The following is a 17,684-nucleotide window of genomic DNA, read 5'->3' as shown; positions in this document are numbered from 1 at the left end:
TCTAACCAGAGAACTAATTTAGGAATTGAGAAAAGCATAAAAAGTATCTGTTCTTTTTAATTGCATAAATAAGTGATACAAAAAAAGTTCTGAGTGAGTTCTATAAGGAAATATTTTAATTTTCTTACACAGGCTTAGCTAAAATTATCATTTTGTCATTTTAGAAATATTGTATTATTATACCAAGTAGTGAAACATTTAAAAATATACATTTAGCAGGTTAAAATAATCATGTTCATCTTTTAAAGAAAAAGATCCTCAAAGAAGACACAATTCATACTTTACATTTTTCATTGACATCATTAAGTACTCATTTAAATTAGTTTTGGAAACTGAAATAACTTTACATTTTTTTGATATGGTGGCAAAATTCACCTGAAAAAAAATTTCTAATTTAATCATTCCTTCATACATGCTGTGTTCTCTCTAAAAGTGAAAACTCTACATTTCTAATATATATAAATATATATTAAGATCACGGCCAATAACAAAACAAAACAAAAATGAACAAAAATGTTTTAATATGGAAACATTTTTATGACATTAAATTTCCCTGGCTAGTTATTGAAATTTATCTTATTTAAATGATTTAAGTTTATTCTAGCAAGTGCTTCTAAGGTGGAGATGCTAATACAGGTTGAGCATCCCTAATCTGAAAATCCAAAATCTGAAATCCTCCAAAATCCAAACCTTTTTGAGCATGGACATGATGCCACATGTGAAAAATTCCACACCTGACCTCATGTGACAGTTCTCAGTCAAATTGCAGCCAAAACTTTGTTTTATGCAAAAAATTAACAAAAATATTGTATAAAATCACCTTCAGACTATGTGTGTATGAAACATAAATAAACTTGATGTTGAGACTAAGGGTCTAATCCCCAAGGCATATCATTATATATGTATATGCAGATATTTCAAAGTCTAAACAAAAAAATCTGCAATCCAAAACACTCCTGGTTCCAAGCATTTCGGATAAGGGATAGTCAATCTGTATAGCTGTGTCTACAAAAATACAATGGTAACCAAGAAGACCTCTAAAACTAGATTTGTAAAATCTCCTTCAGCTCTAATATTTCATTTACTCATCCCTTCATCTTCAATGACTTCAGTCATTCATTTGTTCACTTCTTTTAGAGACTTCCTATGTGCCTTGCACTGTGCACTCCGGAGATATAAAGAGAAACAAAAGAAATTTCCTTTAGCTATAGTACATCAGTATGAAAGGTGGGAAGGGATCACAAATCCAAATATCAAATACACACAGAATTCACTCTCTGTATTGCAGAAGGAAAGGAATCCTGCCTAGGTGACATGGACCCACCCATGGAGACCTTTTGTATGGGAATTGTACCACTGCTCTAGCACTTTGCTCACAAAGTATGGCATATCACACTTCCATTCATTTATAGTGGAAGACATGGAGGCACATAGAGGTGAGAGAACTTGTCAAAAGTCACAGAGCAAGTTAGAAGGCCAAAATCAGAATATACGGTCTATTGTAATATTTTCAACAAATGTATTGAGAACTTGGCAAGTGTCTGGCTTAGAACCAGGAATGGGGACTACAAAGATGAATAAGATGGAGTTCCTGCCTAGAGGTGCTTATGCTCTGGTGCTGGCAGTTCCCAGACTCAGGGGTTCTGGCAATTACTGTAACAGCTGATTGTCTTGGTACCTACTGCTGGGTCTCTGAGTACTGTGTTAGTACATAAACAAACGTAGAACTGCATGGGGACAAGAACGGCTGGCAAAGTAAACATGGGGAAACATATTCAGTGTGGTTGTAATCTGTAAAATGCAAATTCAAAGAAGAATTTGTTTTTACCTATCCATCTTGCAAAAGTCTTAAAAATACTCCAAATGGAGAAATTGGCTCTCTCATCCACTGCTGTTGGAAATAAAAATTTTGTGTTTAGATACCAAAGTTACGGCATTATGTACAAGCTTATAACCAGGAACAATTATGTTCAACAGTAAGTGAATAATGTTTCACTAAATTAAGGTTACATTTATGCAATATTATGATACATGAGGCAGTTTCTTAAGATTACTTAATGACCTGGGAAAATATTCATCATCCAATGTTAATTAGAAAACCAGCATATTAAACTATATATGGCATGCATTTTCTGAAAACACTTTTCTAAAAATACAGTATGGATGCATATCTGTATCACAAACACTGGAAAGAAATGTATCAAATTAATACTTGTGATTATTTCTGGGTGGTGGTATTACAGATGATTTTTATTTTTCTCCTTTGTATGTTTTCCACATTTTCTGCAAGGAGATTCCATTATTTAATAATTTAGAAAAAATAAAAGTAAGTCTTAAATTTTTTTTCTGACTAGAAGATTCTCTGAAATAAACTAAACTGCTCCTGACTGGTTTCAGGACACCAATGACTCAGCCCCTTCTGGTTAGGACACACAGATGCACTAGAGAGGTCCTGAGACCTGAGCTCCATGACCCAGATTTGTTTTGCTGCTTACTGGCTGTGTCTTTCTGGGCAAAACAGTCCTGAGCCTCTGTAATTGTATTTGTAAAATGTGGCAATTGATGTCTGCCTCACAGATGAAGTTTAAAGACAGTATAAGAAAAATGCTTTGAAAAGTACTATATAAATGTAAGCTATGTCCCACCTGAGACATAGATAAGACAGAGTACACACTCAAATCCCAAATGACCAACTTGGTTTTATGACATCACTTAAACGACAGAACCTCTTTGAGCCTTAGCCTCATAATTTGTCAAGTAGAGATATTACCGGCTTCTTCAGAAGGTGGATGTGAACTAAACACCTTTTGCAGGACTCAGTAAATGTTAGCTTTCTTCCTTTCTTAGGCTCTGTCTGTCCCCACTCCACTCTTACTCTGAAACAAGGATTTAAGAAAATGCTCTGGCATCAGCACTTTCTATTCTAATTTTAAAGCATATTATTTACTTTGATTTTTTTGATATGTTACAAATGTATGGATTCTTTTTCCTTTCTCCACCCTTTTACGGTTTGGACAAATAGCAAACACAAAGTAGGCAGAACTTAGGAAAATCAATGTGAGGACTGTGGACAAATTTTATGGGGTCATTTGAGCCTGATGTCTTCCACAGAAAGCTCTGAAACTCTAAGCACTTTCCATTAGGGCAGGGAGAGAAGGAAGGGTGAGAACGTCCTTGCTTTGGTAGGCTGAAATTATTTCAGCAATTAGATCTCCCTAGATTCTGGATTTATCTAAATATACCTGTGACATTCTGTAAATGTGCAGAACTCAGAATTTCTCAGGCCTGGTTTCTGTAGTGTCAATTGACAACCACATGTCTTGAAATTTTGTTTCCTTTAATTAACCTTCTCCATTTTCAAATCAATTTTCTCACTTCCTCATGGTGTTACTGCTATTCTAAGGAATGCAGACCTAAGGGATCAACATTTCAAGACTCCAAAGGTTCGTATGCCAAGCCTGGAACTTTGTACACATAGATATTCAAGCATACTCGCTGTTCATTCTGTACACCCAAATTTAAAAATTAAAAGGGCTAAGATTAAAGTATCAGAGGATTGAGTCCTAATTTGCTATTTGAAATCTGATCCACCTTGTATAAGAATCTTTTCTTTTTTTTTTTTTTTTTTTGGAGACGGAGTCTCGCTCTGTCACCCAGGCTGGAGTGCAGTGGCGCAATCTCGGCTCACTGCAAGCTCCGCCTCCCGGATTCACGCCATTCTCCTGCCTCAGCCTCTCCGAGTAGCTGGGACTACAGGTGCCTGCCACCACACCCAGCTAATTTTTTGTATTTTTAGTAGAGACGGGGTTTCACCATGGTCTCGATCTCCTGACCTCGTGATCCGCCCGCCTCGGCCTCCCAAAGTGCTGGGATTACAAGCGTGAGCCACCGTGCCCGGCCAAGAATCTTTTCTTGTGGGAATGTTGAAGATTTTTGAGAAAGAGAACAACCCACTGAAGGCCCTCCCTGTTTCGGGAAGATTAACCTGTTAGGTGCTAGTAGATTGATCGAAGGGGATGATCTGCATGCACCATGACTGTGAAGACAGATTAAAAAGGAAGAGGCAGACAAAAGACGTATTGTAGCGGAATCCGCTAGTGCTGAAGTCCATTTTTCCAGAGTCTTAGCACTTCACTGTGTTCTGGTTGATTTCTAACTGCCAGTGTCTACCCACCTTTACTTGAGTGCTAAAGAATTCACACCCCCATGCCAAGCAGCACTCAGTCAATGACTGGTAGGAGTTGACACATAAACACTCCAGCTCCCCTGCCCTTTGGGTGGAAGAACTCTGAGCTGTGTTGTATTAGTTTCCTATTGTTGCTGTAAAAAAATTACCAAAAACTAAAGAGGCCTAAAGAAACATGAATTTATTACTGAACAGTTCTGGAGGCAAGTTTGAAATAGACCTTATTGGGCTAAAATAAAGATGCAGGTTTGAAGATAGTACACTATTGCTTTGAAGGATGCTGACCAACCTTCTGGTACAAGTAGACCCAAGCTGTGGCCAGCTTATTCTTTGAAGGAGCCTTCTTGAATTCCTCTTCTCTTTATAATCAAAACCAAGACAGGAGAATGTGCTGGTGAAAATTTCTCCATGCTATGCTGAAATCAATCATATCAGGCCTCATCTTAATCCCACTTAATTTAACTTAATCCTGCCATTTGATTTAATCCATCTAATTTAATCCCACTTTGGCACAATCCAAATCTAGAATACTTGAGTCAAATCATCTAATACTCCAAGACTAGGAGAAGCCTACCCTGGATGGAAAACGATAACAAAGTTACAAGGTACATAAAGTCAGAATCTCTTGTTTTTCATTCTGGCTATAAATAACCACATGATTTTAGACTAATCACTTAATCTCTCTCTGACCGATTTCATTTCTTCATGTAAAGACAGAATTAATAAAACTCCTTTTTTGAGAGATTTCAGAGTTAAATGGAAAACTCTGTGAACTTGCTTTGAGTTCTAATACAATAGCACTAATCATGATGATTCGAAGGACAGTAAACCTTTTGTTTTTCCCATGAATGCAGGTTTTAGTCAAATGCCAGCAAAGTATTCTCTGTACACTTGGTGCTCCTAAAATATTTATTGTTTTTCATAATGAAGAATAATGTCTTACGCAAAGTAATCTATTCACAAACTTTCTCCCAGTTGGAACTGATATATGTTGAGCCATCTCAGTTATTCTGATAAAGCCCCTCACTACATTTGTATCTAACTTCATCAGAAACAAATGATCTTCTCGACACACTTTGGGGTTCCCCAAGATTTAACAATGGATGGTGACTTGTCACATAACAGAACACTTGACTTTTTGCTCTATTTTAAATTACATTTGAGTATTTTTTATTGAGAATCTATTAAATCTAGGGCTTCCAGAACTGGTCTTCCAGTAGTTTACATACTAATAGCTACAATAACAACTGATCTCTGCATCTTGCATTACAGTTGGCAGTGGCTTCCTATAGTTAGATGTTGCCCAAACTTCAGTCATTTTTATAACATCAGCATGATTTTTTGCCATATTTTCTTAATTTATGTGTTACTATTTACCAAGTGTTTTACCTTAAATTGAGTTACCTTTTAAAATTTAAATGTTTATTTAAAAAGTGAACTTCATATCACTACCATACCTAGAAAACCAATATTGCTTGCCATAAATAGAAAGTAAAAATTCATTGATTTAGCCATTCCATAAAGTATACATATAGCAAAACATCATGTTGTGCACCATAAATATATACATTTATATTTGCAAATAAAAATAATAATTTTTAAAAAGAAAGTAAATAAATGCAATGCAATGAAAACAAAACAATATTGTTCGGTTCCTGCCTGATACTGTTGTTGGGTAAAGGTTCCTGAGCTTGAGATAAATTCTTTTGTGTTTGTGTGTGTAAGTGTGTGTACTAGAGAGAAAGACAGAGAGAGAGAGACTGGCGTATCTTATATCAAATTTAGAGACAAGCTCTACATTGAGACTTTTGGTGAATTATTTAGATTTTTGGAAATGATATGATGGATTAGAATCTTAGTAAGCAGTGCAGATACTGTATCCATTTTACAGATGATAAAGCTAGGGCTCAGAGAGATTACATGACTTATTCCTTGAATACTCAGTTAATGGCAGAGCTTGGCTTCAAACACAAGCCCTTTCATTCCAAATCCTGTGCTTTCTCTATTGTACTCAAACCTTCTTGGAGTGAGAGGGGTTGCTGAGGGCTTAGATGAAGCACACTGAAGATCCATTCCCTCTGTCATTTATAATCCAGTCAAGGAGATGAGAGGGACCAAAGTCATATACTTAAGTTGTATCAAGAGAAAGTAGAAAAGTATGTTTTGAGATAATTGGCCCAAAGTATAATGGTGAAAATATTTAGCAAGTGAGCCCACTGTAAGTTGGACTATTAGGGAAGACTTTCTGGAAGAAGCAAGATTAAAACTCTTGTGTTGAAAGGTGGATAAAATTAGATGAATTGAAGATAGAGGTGAAACCATTTCAAGTGATAACAGTGCTTTGATCAGAATAATCAAAAATATCAAAGCTCTGTCTTGGTTCACTGCAGATAGGGGAAAATGCACATATATGACAGGAAGTACTATGGCTATATTTTATAGTCTTATGTTCTATGAAGTAGAATGAATCACTATTTTGTAATCCTTAAAAATAAATTATTTCCCGCAAAATATGTACGATTCAGCAAACTATCTACAGGACTTTTTCTCCTAAGGAAATAATGATGGATATATGCTAATATTTGTAAGAATGTGTCTCATCCTAGCGGGGCAATTGGAAATAACTCCAGTGTTTGATCATATGGGGCTTAGTTACATAAAATTAACTACATCAATACTGGGGACCCTGTGCAATCTCCAAAATAGATTTCAACTTCTGCTGCTAAAACGTGATCTGTGGACCAATATTTTCACCTTTACCTGGAACTTGTTAAGATTCAGTTTCTGATGCAGTAGGTCTGGGGTAGGGCCTGAGATTCTGCATTTCCAACAAGTTCTCCAGTGATTTGCACATGCATTAACATTTGAGAAGCAGAGGCACATGATTAATGACATGGAAAGATATTTGCAATTAAATGAAATAGGCTGATTTCATAAGAATTAGTTCCATATGATATTGGTAAATTTTTAAAAATATGCATACATTCACACATAAGAGAAGGAAATAGGGAAAGAGAGAGAGAGTGTGTGTGTGTGTATGTGCAAGACAGACAGATGGGAAGAATATATATTAAAACACCAACAATGGTGAAATTACTGGAAATTATTTAAATCTTTTTCCTGTGTTTGTGTATTTGCATCTATTATGAACATGCCTCTCAAAATATAAATAATAAAACTATATTTTCAATTCCTTTTCTGTTTTCAGAATTTTACTGAGTTCTTTCTGGAAAAATAAACAGGAACCAAGAGGCTGAACTGGAAGAAAACAACTCACAGGGATTTAATCAATGTAACAAGAAATTGTCAGAAGAGAGAAAGACTTATAAGATAAGCATTTTCCAGTAAGTGTGAAGTAAGTCTGTGTAACCTTCATGTCCCTAGTGCTCTTGGAATTTATTTTAAAAACTAAACTTTTTTTTTTTTTTTTTTTTTTTTAAGTAAGGCTATAAAGCTCCAGGAGCATAGACATTTTCAAAACTGCCAACTGGGAAAGTACTGTCAGGATGAAACAGATCGGTTTCCCTTAACAAGTATTTTTAGTGGTTTTACTCTGAGTTCTGATTGGGAATATTCCAGCTATGTCACTTAGAAGTCGAAAGAGGACCAAGCTGCTTTGTCAGAATGATTCTTTGCCTGCCTTCTCCCTTGGAAAATTTACCTTAATCTTCATTCATTTCTGTGAGTTGCCCCCATTTGGGTGATCCCTTTGTTCTCAGCATATGATGGTAAGAAAAGGATTCAGATTCCAGCTTCACTATTTCTTTGCTGCTGGGATGTTTAGGCAATGGAAGTAAGTTAAGACGATTAAATGAGATAATGCAAATAAAACATTTATTTTAAAGGAAATACTTAAAAAGTTGACTGATTGGGAACTGGCATTGTGGCGTGACAATGAGGACTCTCTGGGGAAAGATCAACTGGTCCCAAACAGAATTGAAGAAGAAGCTGTTCAGCCACCTGTGAGTATTGAACTGGGAGTGGCGTCCGAGGCACTGGGTGGTTGGGGCTGTGATAGACCAAGGGCTGATCATGCAGCACCACCTCAAGAAGTGGGCATCCAGTGCATGTACCAACATTACTCTGTCCAGGAAGAAGCACAGAAAACTTCTCCAGCAGATCCAGCTTGCCCGGAAAGAGAAGGCAGCCATGGAAGTGGAAGCCCCTCAAAACTAGCCAGGACTAGTAAGCCACAGCTCAAAAGGCAAAAGAGGACAAAAGCCCCCTAGGATGTAGAAATGAAGGACCTTGAAGATGAGAGCTAAACCTCTTCCTCTATAAGATTGTCAACCGGATCCAGAAGGACTCAGTGGTTGTTTCAGAGGACTTTGGCAAAAGCAGTGCCCCTTTTCACCACCAGATTTCCTCCTCCCTAATCCTCCTGTGGAAGGATGTCTTTGGGAGGGAAGAGGGTACAGAAGGAAGATTGGAGAGGGGCCTCTTTAGAAGTCAACTCCATTTGTAATAAAGCCCTAACACTCTGAAAAAAATTTTTTGACTGATTAATTCATCATTCAACAACTGTGTACCATGTGACCATCATCTGCCCCTATGGGTAGAGGATGCAGATGATCCCAGACATGTTTCCTTACCTCAAGATGCTTTCAGGTAAGGGGACACAACCAAGGAAAACACAATTACCCTGCAGTGTCACAAGTGCCATGACAAGGAGAAGGCCAGGTATCACAGGGGCAAATAAGAGGAGTACTAGCCCTGTCAGCGGGGTGGTGGTGGTAAAGAAGTCTTCCTCATTGAAGTGACATCTACATTGAGATATGATGGACCAGTAGGTCTAGGCCAGGAATAGCTGAGAAGTTCCAGACAGTGGGAATAACACATTTACAGGTTCAAATATGAGAAAGAACACAAATGTTCAGGTGCTCAACAAACTAAAAGTGCTAGGATATGAGTCTGGGGAGGAAGGTGGGGGCAGTAGAAAGAAGGAAAATGATACGAGGGATCTGTAGAGCCTGGTCATGAATGGGCCTTGTCAGCCATGCGGAGGAAGTTTCACTTCATCCAAAGGGCTGTGGGAAAGATCAGGGTCAAATATGGTCTCATGGGGGTTTCAGGCAGATTGTTCTGGCCACAGGTGGAGAAAGACTGGAGACAAGCCAGGAGGACTGCAAATCAGCCAGCTAGGAGGGCACTGCAGGAGCACAGGGAGAAATGATACTACCCTCAAGCCAGTAGAAATGGATGACTATACATGAAATGAGATTGGTGATTAACTGGAAGTTGGGAGACGATGGAACAGACCCAGAGAATGTACTTAATAAATGCCTATTTTCTTTTCTTCTCCATAGAGATCTATTGGCCACTTTAGGCCAAGGAAAGATTAACCCAGTAGTAGCAGAACAAATATTTTCTAGAAGCAGAATAACTGTGTGCTTAGCAGTTCTGTAAGTAAGGTCTGGGAATTCTTGAGGGTCACTGCATTTCTATTTGAAGGGACTGTGAGGTCACAACTATTTTCATAACAATTCTAAGATGCTGTTTGCCTTTTTTGCTTTTATTCTTTCACAAACATGAAGTGGATTCTTCCAGAGGCTACATGACGTGGGATAATGCAATTGCTCTGACGGCTAAAGTTACATGTGCTTGGATTTTCTTGAGCTTTAAATTTGTCCCAGTTTTAATTTCAAATATAGTAAATACAGAAAGATATAGTCCCCATAACAAAAGCTCTTTGGGGTCCTCAATAATGCTTAAGAGTGTAAAAGAAACCTGAAGCCACAAAATTTGACAACCAATGCCATAAACATTTAAAGAACATTTTAAAGGCATCCACTACCAAAAGCTTAAAAAAATTATGAGTGAGGATAAACTCTACTGATTGAGGAGCCTATTTCTTATCTTAGTTTTGTTGTCCTTTCAAAACTGAGCCGTTGCTGGCTTAATATAAAGATAATGCCTAGGATTTCATTTCTAGAAGAACACATCCAATTAACAAAATCAAAGCACATACCATACAATTTACTAAGTAGAAATATGAAATCCATGTCCGCAATTCTGAATATACTTTGTTCTTTAAACTTATTTTTAAAGTTGGAAAACAGAGTCACTGAGTAATACTCATATCTTAGAACAAAATCTCTGTTGTGTAGGCAGAAAAGCAAAATAGAAGTGACAGTGTGGGCAAGTGGAAAATAACACAGTGAAGAGAAATGATACAAACTAGACTCAGAACCAGCTCTCTAAATGCAAGTCGCCAACCCAAAAGGACTTCAGGATCCTCTGTGAACCATTATTTCAAAAAAACAAGGGCAGTTGGCGAGCCAATCAAGCATAAATCTAGTAGCCATCCACACATCATTTGAAGAGGCCTGGAGACAATGGAGGACAGTTTTCTGTGCCCCTGAACAATACCAAAGTGGCTGTCCTTCCAAGATGTCAGTAGGTGTCTCAGCACAAAAAGTCTGGGGAAGGTCAGGATAAGAGCAATACAGAAAACGGCTCCAGAGACTGAGGTCAGAGTTCCATGCTTCGGACGAGGATTCCATATGGCTGTTAGGAATGTGATGTGGCTAGTGCACTGGAGGAACTGAATGCTTAATTTTATCTCATTTTCACTAATATAAATTCAAAGAGCCATGAGTCTAGTAATGACCACACTCGAGAACTCTATTCCAGAACTTTAGTGAAATGATCTTTCCAACCTGTGGAGAGCCAACTCTAAGATCTCCCATCACGGTGCAAGATGGGTTTGAATGTACTCTTCAGGTAAACACATATGTGAAATCCTTGTCTCCCACCAAAACCCAGTCGGCTTCCTAGGACATCTGCCAGCAAAGCCAGCTAGTTCTCCTTGGGGAGTTTGGAATAGGAGCTTAGTAAAGAGGGAAGCAGAGCAGACAAATGAGAGGCAGGAGTCTTGCCTGTTACCCCACGTGACCTGGCCCTGAGCTATCTTCCAAATTCTTTGCCTGATCTGTAGCTGCTTGTCCCTGTGCTCCAGCGACACACACCCTCTAGTTCTTCCTTGAATATACCAAGCAAGTTCCCATCTCATGACCTGTTGTGTTTATTTACTTTCTTCTTATCCTGGAATGCTCTTTCTCTGGATCAGGGTTTCTTAACTTCAGTGCTAGTGACATTTTAAGCTGGATAATTCTTTGCTACAGGGACCTGCCCTCTGCAGCATAGGGTGTTTAGCAGCATCCTTGTTCTCTATCCACCAGATGCCAGTACCATCCTTCCCCCAGTTGTGACAATTAAAAACTTCTCCAGACACCAAACGTCCCTGGAGAGGCAAAGTCACCCTGGTTAAGAATCACTGCCCTAGATATCTGCATGATTCACTTTCTCACTTAATTTAGTTCTGTACTCAGGTATCACCTCCAGGGAATCTTTTTCAAAACCCTATACCTCTCTGTCCCCTTTCCCTGTTTTATTTTTCTTCCCAGTATTTGTCACTAGCTAACATCATATCAGATACTTCTTTGTTTCTTGTTTCCTTGCCTGCTTTATTTACTGCTATATCCTAGCACCTAGTATCTAGTTGATTGGTAGATGCTTTATAAATATTTATTGAATGAATGAAGGAAGGAAGTACCTGTGCCATTTGTAAGGTCAAAAGAGAGACAGGAAGTTTTCATTCTGGGAGAATGGACACATGTCACAAGCAGAAAAGCTTTAAGTCAATTTAGCTATTAAAATCTGTATTGGTTGTTATATAACAATGATAAGGCTTTAGGGCATTTTCTAATAATGGGCATACTTTTACTGACCTTCTCTAAAATTATGCTTTGAATGCAAAAATAAATTATAATTTTAAATGTATTTGTCAACCACTTTTATGAATAGTATGCAATTTTGAGACCTAAAATTGCGATCATTTCATATCATCAAGAATCTATGTTCTTACCTGATTTTAACATTGACGTCTATTTGCCTTTGAGCAAAAGACATTTTGATAATGAGAAGAAGGCCTGATGAAAGGCCTGCATTTTCCTTCATAGTTATAAATTGAAAATGTGTTTCCAAGAGGTTTTTATTAGAATTACTGCGCGTAAGCCTATCAATTCAGTAACTCCAGCCCTAGGAAATTTAATCACGTGCTGAAATCCTTACTTACTGGTAAGATTGAGATTTTTTGTCCCCCTGATGATTTGTTATGATCTTTCTGAATTCCTCAAGAATACTAGACTAATTTATAAGATGCTGACTTTCTTCTGGAAGAACTGTAAATATTCAAAAGAAATTACAAGCACCAAGTAAATTGCACATTTTGGAGAATAAAGGAAGAATATCCCCAAACTGTTGGTAGATGGTCAGAGTATTCTACAACCTAGATCTAGCCAATTATTAAATGAAGTTCCATAATACCTCAGCTCCTAAAAATCTCCGGGGACTAAGAACTTCTGAATATATTAACTAGAATTTTTAAAAGTTAAGTAATTCTACTTTCACATTTTCAAGGTTTTTACCGATGAAAGTCTTTCTACAACAACACACACTGCTATCCTTTTAAATAATAGAAAATCTGGATCTCTGTGTGTGTGTGTGTGTGTGACCTATGGCCACCCTTTTCATATGCACAAACAAGGGTGGATGCAAGTCTCAGAATTAGGACCCCAAGGGTGGCCCTACAAGTTGATTCCTCTTCCAGATGGGGTGCAGCACTCACAGAACCATAAACGCAGCATCCCAAGCCTGCCTTGTAAAAAAACTGACTGCTGAATTAAAGACCAAGAGCAGCCCTTCCCTTTCAGGGTTATCTTGATTCTTTAAAATAAAATAAAATAAAATAAAATAAAATAAAATAAAATAAAATAAAATAATCATCATCTTTACTTCTGTTTCTAGAGTCTCGTCAACTTTTCGGTAGTCCTCTAAACCTTGTTTGTGATTTCTACAGTCAGCCATTTTGGCAACCCACATCACTTACCTTTTCCCTTCACTATTTGAATGGAGGAGGAGCAGTCCTTATGAGTCATTTGAGAACTAAAAAAAATTTTTTGTGTGTATCTATGTAAGGTATACAACATGATGTTATGAAATACATATGTAGAGTAAAATGGTCATTACAGTGAAACAAGATATCTATCATGTCAGAGTTATCCATTTCTCCCCTCTGTGGCAAGAGCAGCTATAATCTACTCATTTAGCAAGTATCCTGAATACAGTATGCTATTATTAACTATAGTCTTCATGTTGTACATTAGATCTTTAGACATGTTTGTCCTACATATCTGCTACTTTGTACAGAGATAGAGAATAAACAGTGGTTCTTCGGGGTGGGGTGGAGAGGAAGGAAATGGAGAGATGTAAGCCAAATGATACAAAGTAATCCAATAATTTATGTGAGAAGAAGTGGGAAAAGTCTATTTCTAAGGTGCCTCAACCTTTCCCCCTAACTCCATCCTTACCACCACCACCACCACCAAACACCATAGTAATAATAATAATAATAAGGAAATTAACACTTCTAGACACCTGATGCCAGACTACATTGTTTCTGAAGTATTTCCCAATGTCAAGCTTTGAACAGAATTATAGATACCTACAAAACACATTTTCATGAACAAGTTTGAGTGTTTTATATAGTATTTGTAAGGAATATCAAAGTCCTCTTGTATTTTCTTTTATAGTATTTTGCTTTCTGAAAAATATCTCAGTTGATACATCGACAGGCAGAAAGATGATCAAAGATATTAACCCTGCCCCTTCAAGGTTAGAGTCATAATTGCCTAGCTGGAGAGAGGCCGAGTATCCTCAAGTAGGACTCAGGTTTGAAATAATATTTCCCTGAAGGTACAAAAAAATGATGGAACCCCTTGGGAAGCATTCCACATCCATCTGTGTATTAGCTTGTTCTTTGGAATCAGCACTATGGCTCCTCAGATACCTCTGTGCTAAGGATTTTTTCTGAAAGTTGAAAGTTTTATTTTTCTACAAGACCAGTCCCTGTAGACACAGTCAACCTGTCCTCATTGCGTTTGAACCCAGGCACATTCCACAAGGAAGCTAGCAAATGTGACCAAGGCACACCATTACATGCTCCTCAGAGGGCTGGAGAGTACTTATAAATGCATTCTCTTGAAGAATGAAGCAATTGGCAATTTTTATACAACTGCATTACATGCTGATTATTTACAAAGCCTAAAACCAGGCAAAGTACCTAGCAGAAAATACCCATGCATTATTCAACTAATACAAATCTGTTGTTTTTCTAATTTGCTCTTCAAAACATGTCTTTTCAAGTTGTTTTGAGTGAGGGAGGAGAAAAGTATTCTCTCTTTTCAGGGACAAAAACTCAAATAAAAGAGGTACCCCTATTCAGCTAATCATGGCAGCTTTAACAATATATGGGCAAAATACACAACAAACTTACAAAATTAGAGGCTTTATGAAGAGTATCCCTTTATAACCAAGTTATTTTAGAACAGAGAAAGATAAATAATCTACTTATCAGGCTAGGTTTTCCAGGCTTTCCCATTCCAAGTCACTCCTATGTTTTCTTTCCCTCTTTTTCTATTTCTCCCTTTTGCCTTTCCTAATCTATGTACAACAAGATACCATGTACAACACGCTTACCCCTATTTAACTGCACATGTTCACAGTATTCTACAGTCAAAAGCTCTACTTTTGCAGCAACTTTTTATTGCTGAATGCATTTTATCCTGATTACATGACAATGATGATGGCTTACTCATTATTTCATTCAGCATACTTATTGTGGGCTTACTATGTGCCAGGAAATGTGTGGGTCCCAATGATAGATAGAACAGGGTTCCTAGCTTCAGGGAGCTCCTATTCACTGGTTAACTACATGTATGAAGGCTTTCAGTAAATTTTCTTTGCAGTGACATTCTCCTGTGATCCCAGGGGAGATTTGATTTATCCTCACATTAAATATGACCCTCCTGAACGACACGGTGGTGTTCTTTTAGGGCTGATGTCTTATATTTGCCTTTAGGCCAATCATATCTGGAGAGACTGCTGAGACCTAGAATAGCTTTTTGATAAGCCCCTTTGCCTACCTCCCCTATCTGACCCTTTCTTTCTTACAGGCTCTTGGTGTTTACAGTTTATAGCCACTCTCATCACCCCCATTCCCATAGTCTCTTTTCCTTTCCTATTCTTCTGTTGTTTGCCACATGTTTTCTGCTTTTTTATCTTTCTTTTGTCTTGGCCATGTCTGAATGCTTTCAGTCTGGTCCATCAATGGCACTACTATAATCTCTGAGTTTCCAGGTCTTCTTAGTTGCTATTGTTATTTTTGTATGCTTAAAGGCTGGGTAAAATATTCTTTACAACACACATTCATTGGTTCCACCACTGTTCCTTTCTCCCCCATCAAACATAGTTCAGTGCTATTCCAGATGTTTGAAGCTGTTTGTGATCTGATATCTGAGTTCTGGATAATGAAATACTGCAGCTCACTTTGCCAGAGACAGTGAGAGTTCTTCCCGAAATATAAGGTGGACTCACAATATTTGATAAGATGTAGAGGCGGAATTAGAAGGTAACAGTTAATGACTAGCACCCTGGAAAACAGGCCAAAGGGCTCCAAGTTTTGCAGTGTATTTCTATGCAAACTTGAGCATATTGTGCTGGTTCACTGATTCTCAAGTTTTCAGAAAAGAAAATGGGAATGTTAGATCACAAAGAGAGATACACTAAGGTTCCACAGGAAGAAGATGCCTCACAAGTAGACCAGTACACTCCAGTTTATTTTGAAATGGTGGTGGAATGAAATGGTTAGGTAAGTTTAGTTCTTTGATTAACCAAGAATTACCATATGCACTATAGATGAATTTCTAATTTTTAAATAATCAGGATAAAATGCATTTATCAATAAAAAGTTGCTGCCAAAGTGTTTGCCTCAGAGGTCATTAAGAACAGTGACCCCACTAAATGAAAATTCCACTAAAAACTTTAGTTACAAGAAGAAAATCCTACATGTGTTAAGATCTAATCAGATTGGGATGTCTAAAGACAAAAATAATGGCCAGATGATTTAAAGCTTTTTTTTTTTTTTTAAGATGGAGTCTTGCTCTGTTGCCCAGGCTGGAGTGCAGTGGCGTGATCTCAGCTCACTGCAACCTCCGCCTCCCAGGTTCAAGCGATTCTCCTGCCTCAGCCTCCCGAGTAGCTGGGATTACAGGCACATGCTGCCACACCCAGCTAATTTTTGTATTTTTAGTAGAGATGGGATTTCTCCCTCTTGGTAAGGCTGGTCTTGAACTCCTGACCTTGTGATCTGCCTGCCTTGGCGTCCCAAAGTGCTGGGATTACAGGCTTAAGCTACCATGCCTGGCTGATTTAACACTTTTTTTTTTTTTAGACAGGGTCTGGCTCTGTCACCCAGGCTGGAGTGCAGTGGTACAATCTCGGCTCACTGCAACCTCTGCCTCCCAGGCTCCAGCCATTGTCCCACCTCAGTCTCCTGAGCAGCTGAGACTACAGGTGTGCATCACCATGCCTGGCTATTTTTTTTTTTTTTTTTTTTTTGTAATTTTTGTAGAGACAGGGTTTCACCATGTTGCCCAGGCTGGTCTCGAAATCCTGAGCTCAAGCAATTGGCCCACCTTGGCCTCACAAAGTCTGGAGATTACAGGCATGAGCCACTGTGCCCAGCCAATTTAACACCCTTATAGCATCACATGTTACTTGGACTGACACCTGTAGCTCTTACTGGCAGCCAGGCTTATGGTCACTGCATCAGGGACACTGAATGACTAGATCTTGACATGAATCTCATACATGTTCAAATGCTTACATGAAGTTTCCATTGTGGGAAGGCATTCTTTTAGTTCATTGAAAGATGACCCCTTTTCAGTCCTCTTCAACTTCTGGAACTTTAAAGTCTGGTGTCAACTTATTTCCCTCATGACTCTCTCTGAATTTATGCTGGTTTTTTGCTTTTTGAGATTTTAGAGCTGGTCTGTGAAAGTGGGACACATTTCCCTTGACACATTTCAAACTATTTGAGAAAGAAGAATCCATATGCAATAAGCTGTCACACTGAATATTAGAAGAAAGCAATCAAGTCCTTTGTAAAAGGAGTCTCAGTCACCTCTCTTCTATCTCTACTTCATATAATACCACAAATTGCAAGGCTCCTCAGGAGTCTTCCTTCTGGGCATAAACTGCCAAGACTTTATTGCTTGAAGTTTTCTGGGGCATAGTTTGCTAGCCTGGTGCTCACAGTCACAAGACATTCTTTTCCTTGGTTACTACCATTGAGCTTTGGGTAGGAGCATCTCGTTATTCCTCTGGGGACTTATTACAACACTCTTGTCACCAAATTAGTAGACAAGAAAGTGTGGCTAAGATGTTAAAAGCTTGTAGATAATTTGCTACCTGGTTCTAATTTCTTTAGCACTATTATTCTTGTTCTTGTCTGACCTAGACTACTCCACATCATTTTTTGCTTTATCTGAGTTCTTTATAACACTCTCAGAGAGGAGTTCTGCCTTTAACCATATTGCTTCCTAGACTTTTGTTGTACAGAGTGAGAGCTGAGGCTGAGAAACGAGAGGAACTGGAC

At 38.1% G+C, this 17,684-nt stretch overlaps 1 protein-coding gene and 1 pseudogene across 6 annotated transcripts in view; one reads left to right on the top strand and one right to left on the bottom strand.

The window, feature by feature from the left end:
• The window catches only part of SLC24A2 (solute carrier family 24 member 2), a 288,482-nt gene that overhangs the window by 185,071 nt on the left and 85,727 nt on the right, over positions 1 to 17,684 (bottom strand). The gene's annotated exons all lie outside the window — the stretch shown is intronic.
• LOC134731358 (uncharacterized protein C11orf98-like) lies at positions 5,665 to 16,285 on the top strand (annotated as a pseudogene).

Source organism: Symphalangus syndactylus, chromosome 9, assembly GCF_028878055.3.
Source record: "Symphalangus syndactylus isolate Jambi chromosome 9, NHGRI_mSymSyn1-v2.1_pri, whole genome shotgun sequence".
In the NCBI taxonomy this organism is placed as follows: Eukaryota; Metazoa; Chordata; class Mammalia; order Primates; family Hylobatidae; genus Symphalangus; species Symphalangus syndactylus.
This window is presented reverse-complemented; position numbering and strand designations above follow the sequence as displayed.